Here is a 7,273-nt window from a genome sequence, read left to right as displayed (position 1 = left end):
GTCTTTTCAGTTTTACGCAAAGCATGAAAACAAAAATAAAAATGACTACCACCTTGTAACTTTTTTTTTTCGGTTTGACCTACTCCGTTATAAATAGTAATTACTCCTAATTGTCATTAGTAATTGTAATTAGAGACTTTTGGATAGAGAAAAAGAGTGTATAAAAACCTCTCACATTCTCATCTGTTTAAATTAACTAAACAGATGAGAGAGAGAGTAATATTATTAGTCATTTATTTAGAAATTTTGGGCTGCAATGAGAAAAAAACAAATATATTATTTTCTAGTCTAAGAGATGTCATATCATCTATTGTAACTTTAAAGAATAATATATATAAACAGATGGATTTTTTGTGATTTTTGAATACTTCTTCTTTGTCCTCCGGCTCCTTGTACATTTTCAAGCAACCTCTTGGAGCAGCTGGAAAAACTGCAGAATTAAGAGTATTGGTTTCCATTCCTAGGCCTATTTTCAAGTACCGCCATCGCTTAACATCAGATTCAGCTTTCTTGAGATACCTTTAGATTCGTAGAAGCAATTATCTCACTGAATCACTTGCATATTTGTGTAATTAATCTGCAAACCTTTATTTTTAAGCATGATAAATTAAAGTGTGATGCAGTTAATTATAACTTTACCTGACTATATATATCTGGAATATGAAGCAGTTGAGGTACATCCATATTTTGTGCTTTGAAGCCAACGACTCCAACAATCAATCAACTCTTATTGTAGTTTAAAGTACACTATCCTTATGGGTTAACACCACAATGAAAAGAACAACATACAGTTTCAACCCCAAAATAAAACAGAAAACACATCAAACAAATGAAATACAGAAAGAAACCCAAGAATCATAAAACTGTGGTTCAGTCGTTCCACTTATGACAATGCAATAGGCTTCACTGTGAGAGCAGTGAGCCAAATAAAGCTGAAGGAAGAAAAAGCCAGCAGCCAACATCATGCAATTATTTCAGACCTGTACCAATAGCAACGCTCACTGGTTAGTTTTTTCCTTTAATAAAAACCTATATTGCTATTGTAGGCCAGAATGGAAAAAAAATAAAACCCTACCAAGGAGAATGTTACCTACTGAATTTTTATCAAAGCATAAGGTTAATCACTAAATGCAACCAAAAATCCCAAGGGAAAACGAGTAGCCAATAGAGAAAATATGCATAAGATTATTGCCACATGACTTAGAGTGTAATTAAACTGCATCCAACTATTTGACACTGACGATTAGTCGATTACTATTCCAAATGATGTTCAAAATTGTGATCTGTCACTCCTATTAGTATATGGAAGTCAGAGAACCATTGAAATAAAAAAGAAAACAGAAAAGGATTGCAGAAGTTAGGTTTCCAGCACAAAATGCAAGGAGATAACTTTGTAGCATCTATATTTCTGGTCAATGTTTGTTAAATGATAACGGACAGGATTTTGAGATAAAGAAACTGGCTGATTGAATTGTTTAAATTCATAGTTACTAAATATTCTTATCTGCATGTTACTGGCGAGTATTTTAGCAAGTTATACCCCTCCTTGGAAAAGGGGAGATAGCAGAGAATTGCACCCAAGTTAAACATTTCCTTTGGATTATGAAACACAAATCAAACAGTAGTGAGGGAAGATTTAACTAACCTTTCAAAGAAGCTGTACGCCGCGTTGATCAGAGATAAGGAGGGAATATAGAAAGCTTGAACCTTTGGGTTTTAGCCCCTTCTTGAGTTTGCTTGTCTTTTTTGGCCTGTATATCCCGGGCAGATTTTGCTGTTTGCTTGGTTGAATTTCGCAACTCCATAACTTGGAGGCCGCGTATATCAGCCAAGCCAATGGGGACCTCCTCAAGTTTATCACATGATACGAGAACAAGACGCTTAAGTCTTGGAAAGTGATCACTTGAAGCATTCCAAGAAGCTAAATCTGACCTTTCGATCCATAACACTAGTAGGGAACGAAAACCTCCAACTTTTGGTTCCCAGTATTCTCCCTTAAATGCATTGTCTTTCAGCTTCAAGACTTCAAGGTACTCTAACTGGCCCAATACAGACATATCATCCCACTCCAACCAGGTATCTAATAATGTTAGCTTCCTCAAATTTGTCGGAAATATATATGTTGGAGGAAGGCGTAATTGTTTCCCACTTTGACCAACATTTATCAGCTTCAAGTTCTCAAGACATTGTAGCTTCTTAACATTGTTGAACAATTCGGACTTATTTGGTTCCAGAAGCATAAAGATTTTACCACGAATGCCCAGTTTTTTCAAGTTTGGAGCCCTTGAAAAAACTTCTTCTGTGCAGCTTTCTGGTGCAATTGTGGAGAGAGTTTGTAGGCATTGATTTACCGAGGTAACCTTGCTACTTTTTGGGGCAACAGGCGTAGGCAATTTAGCGGACGTGTTAGTGTGCAGATGCCTCAGCCGTGGCATGTTCCATATGTCTGCTTGAATATCAAGATTGCTCTGTTGTGTGTTAACAATGAGGGTTTGTACGTTCCATAGTTCCCCAATATGTTTAGGAAGGATCTTGATAAAGTCAGATGAGAAAGCAATATACCTCAGAAAATACAATTGGAAAAACTCCCTGCAAAAGCAACTGAATTTGATGGATTCAGCATCCAACACCCTTAGCAATGGAAAGTCTTTTGGTATGTTTGGGATGTCAACCGGGGGCATGTCAATTTTTTCTGAAGAAAAACATAGGAATGACCTAACATGCTCACCAGAGGGCTTCATAGAAATGAATTCCAGAACTGAGGAATGAATGCACAAGCGGCGGTAGGTGGATAGTTGCTGTATCTCACGAGCAAATTGCCCAACACCTAATTTTACCTCTTGGAAAAGATTTTCTTCTGTTGTGGCCTCTTGCCAGCAAAACTCATGCAACATGTCATGAACACGACATGTTTTGATTTGTCCATCAGACGTCCTTTGAATTATCATCACTAAGTTTCTGTTGACGAGATCATTCAAGTAATCCTCTGCTTTACGTTCAAGGGATAAGGGCCCTTTGTATTGGATGAAGCCTTCGGCGATCCATAAACGGATCAAATTCCAAGCAGGGATCTCAAAGCCTCTGGGAAATGCACCACAATACAAAAAGCATGCTTTCAAGTCGTAAGGCAAACGATCATAACTCATTTGCACCAATTTTATTACAATTCTTTGGCTGGTTTCTATTAATGAGGTGTTCACCAACACTCTGATCCACTTGCTCCCACTCCCTTGTTGTCTTGCGTTTCCCTATTAGAGCTCCTGCAATCACCACAATTGCAAGGGGAAGTCCCTTACACTTCCTGGCTATGCTCTGTCCAGGTCTTTCCAATTCCGGAGGACATTTAGCCTTGTGAAAAACTTTCTTCTCTAGCAACATCCAACTTTCCTCATCGCTAAGAAATTTTAAATCATGTGGAGTATTGTTGCAATGATGAGCCACCTTGTGATCTCGAGTGGTCAACAATACTCTATTGCACTTTTTGTTGTTCGGGAAAGCAATCTTGATACGTTCCCACACATATATTGGTATTGTTTTGTTTTTCCGGTGAATTTGCTAATGATGTTGAGATATAATTCTCTTGTCTTGTATGATTGCGAGACATAAACCCAAACTCGAGTAAAGAACTCGTATTCAACCTTCCGATGCTTGAAAATCTTAGTTGCTAGTGTGGTTTTGCCAAGACCAGGCATTCCTACAACTGGAATAACCTCTAATTCATCTGATCTGTCAAGAAGACGGTCGATTACCTTCTGTGCCTCCTCATCAAAGCCCACCACATCATCTTCCTCAACCACGGGAGGCTTTTAAATTAATATCAAAGATGAAGATTAGACATATATATGAAGTTAACGTTCATTGGCAAGAAAAGAAACATTATATTCAACCAAAACATATTGTATTACGTACGCATTTGTGCAGCTTAATTAAAAGATAGGTGATTAGCTTTGTTTTGTATTGGAAAAATTGATACTCAGTAGTAAATAGAAGCAAAGGTGGATTTTCCCAAGACATATATAGAACACTAACATTACAACAATATAGATATTGTCCAAGAAATGCCACACATCCTTCTTACTTTCACATTTTTACGATACTCATTTTGTTGATTATGTCGGCTTCTCATATAAAATTGATAATCATTCTATGAACTTTGCGCAGGAGTATCTTCCTGTGCAAAGTATATTTAAGTGCAATACAGTTCCGTTGATTGTACCATTATATTCTGCTGGAGGCTCAATGGAGACATCTGAATTGGTTATATTTAAGCAGCATATTGTCATCTAATCTTACTCACCTTCATTCTTATTAAGGAGTCTAAATCTGTTAAATATATATATATATATATATATATATATATATATATATATAAATGCAATTGGCAGTAGGGCTGTGCATTTGGATCGGATATCCGAGAATCCGAACCGATCCACTCTCTTTAGACTTATTTTTTCTTAGTTTATATCGAAGTCTCTCTCTAACTTCTCTTCAAATTGCTCTATTCGCTTCTCTTTTTTTTTTTTTTTTAATATCCCTCCCAATTTAGGAGGATCTATAGTGTTTCCACCCTTCTCCTCCAGCATGACTCGAACCCAGGACCTAACGGTCGTGGGTAGAGGTGCTTTTATCAACTGAGCAAGCCTCACTTGTTAGTTCGCTTCTCTTAAGTCTTATCTTTGTGTCTCTCATTCTCAGTATCTCCTTCCTATCGACGGACAACGACGATGGAAATCCGATAACGCTTTTCTTTTTATTGGTATGCCGCTTCGCGAGCAAGGAGCGAGCTAAGTAAATCTTACCTGAAAATGAGCGAGATTCGATTCTTTTTCCTTTGTAGTTTTTGTTTTGTCATTTCTTTTTCCTTCCCTCTGTTAAACAGCTCAGCGACTTGGGAAAGAGCTTGCCCACCGCATACTGATTGATCCGATAAAGCAAAGCAACCTGGCCCACAGCTCTGAGTTGGGGCTTGATTCCCAGCCGAGATAACATTTGTTTGGAATTTTAGTTTATTTTATTTTGCTATGGAGCTTTGTTTTGTCTATTGCTATAAAAGACATTTGTTGCCTTTCAATTTAAGCCTTATAAAGTGTAGTAGCCGATTAGATTGTTAGTAGCCTTAATAAGGCATACTATCTGATTCGAAAATCCGAAATATTTACCCGATTCAAACTTTAAAATCCAATCCGATCCAATTTAATTTGGATTGGATTCGGATTGCATTTTATAAAAATCGGAATCCGAATTTACAATTCGAAATGTGTTAAATTCGATCTGATCCGATCCGACCCGACTGATGCATAGCCCTAGCTGGGTTACTGCATTCGTTGTCTCATTGACTTGTGGTGTTGAGTTACATGCTAAAATTTTACATGATACCAACAACAAACATGGCAGGCAGGGGCGGAGCTAAAGTGTTCCGAGCGGGTTCGGCGCAAATTAAGGGCAAAAAATGAATGATTGAAGGCATATATAATATAGGTACCTTTCTGTCTTCCACGCCTCTGTTGGATGGATCATCATCTTGAAGAGCTTGAAGGCCATGTGCATTGTTCAGACGGATTTCTTTCACCCTATCTCTGATACCTTTAATCTCAAGGGCTACATCTTTCACTCTTTTATAATGCGCAATGTCCACAAACCTGCCTACCCCTTTGTCCTTGTGAAGCTTTGCCTCAATTACAAACTTATCAATAGCGTCTTCAGAATCATTCGTCACTTTTCTGATACTCTTCACCAATTCTTTTAGAACTTCGTTATCGCTGCGGGACTTGTCTGCTTGCTTCAGAAACGCATTGAACTCACTCAAATCTTGAAGCAGATTCTCTGCCTCACCTTTCACTCCAAATATTAGCTCTGTATTGTCCCTCAACAACTGCATCAAATTCTCTACCAGAAAATTCACTGCTACATCAGCCATCTTCTTTTTTTCCTTTTTTTTTTGTTGTTGCAAACAATGTAAAATTTTAGCACAAAAGAGAGACTGTCATTCTTTAATAAGTCTTCTTTTGATTCTTGGAGTTCCAAAAATCACCATAAAATAAAAGCAATAATTGCATCTCTGTCTTAATTAAGCTGGTTGACAATATCGACCATGCAAGTCTATAATTATATTATTATTTCGCTTAGTGCATGTGAGCTCTTTTGATTCCACATTAGTCTTGAAGTTTTGTGTTTTATATGATACTCCATATCGATGAATTAGTCCCAAGCAGAAAAAATGAATATATCAAATATATCGAGGTTGAGCAACAAAAAAAAACATAAACGACTATCTACATTTATTTATTACTAGTATCTATGAACTGCGTTGCACGTTAATAATTATATGTGATGGTTTAAACATTTATTTATATGAAGGAACAACAAAATTTAATTAATGAAAGAAATTGTCACGCCCCAACCTTGGGAGGCGTGGCTGGCACCTGGTGTCGCATTGGCCCGAGCGAATCACTCTGTAACTTTTTCATTCCTTTTATAACTATCATGGGCCAACATAGCTACAACTCGTAATGCATAACTATAAGTGGGCAACACTGTATCACTGAATCATATTTATTAAAACATGAATACATATGGGCCCGTCAAGGCCTCTATCATACTGTACATAATAAGCCTATATCTACAAAGCTAAGATTATTTGACATAAAATGGGACAGGGTACCGACCTACCCATAAGTCTGTAGCAAAACTCTGACACGATGACTCATAGACTCGCCTGCACTCTGAATGAGGTGAAGTCTTACCAATCCTTCGCTGAATGCCAATCTCGTCTACTATGAGGGCTCGCCAAACCGATTATCTATACTTGTAAGTCTGGATAGCTTTGTAAATCATAAAATATTTATAATGGCATGCATATAAATGTCATATAATGCATAGGTCTGTACGTACATAAAATCATCAAGCCTCTGAGGGCATCCCATCATATCATCTCGGTCACTATGGGCAAATCATCAACGTATACCAGCTGATCAGGTGGTGGTGCGTATATAACGTCATAACCTTTTCCCATATCCTATATATATATATCAGTTGGTATACGTTGATGATTTGCCCACAGTGGCCAAGATGATATGATAGGATGTCTTCGTATATAACGCCATCTAGTGCCATTGTGGGCAGAATCATCAACGTATACCAGCTGATCAGGTGGTGGTGCATATATAACGTCATATGAGTCATGGGTAAATGCACATTCATTTGATCTAGACCCGTATAATACTTGAGGGTAATGTAAAAATTATGGGTGTTTAATGGGTGGGCCGGGCCGGGC

General features: G+C 37.6%; 1 pseudogene; it reads right to left on the bottom strand.

The window, feature by feature from the left end:
* Window positions 1-665: 665 nt before the first annotated feature.
* Window positions 666-6,009, bottom strand: LOC107777577 (putative late blight resistance protein homolog R1A-3; annotated as a pseudogene).
* Window positions 6,010-7,273: the final 1,264 nt, after the last annotated feature.

This window comes from Nicotiana tabacum, chromosome 7, assembly GCF_000715075.1.
Source record: "Nicotiana tabacum cultivar K326 chromosome 7, ASM71507v2, whole genome shotgun sequence".
NCBI lineage: Eukaryota > Viridiplantae > Streptophyta > Magnoliopsida > Solanales > Solanaceae > Nicotiana > Nicotiana tabacum.
The sequence above is the reverse complement of the archived record's forward strand: the minus strand, read 5'-3'. Positions and strand labels throughout refer to the sequence as shown.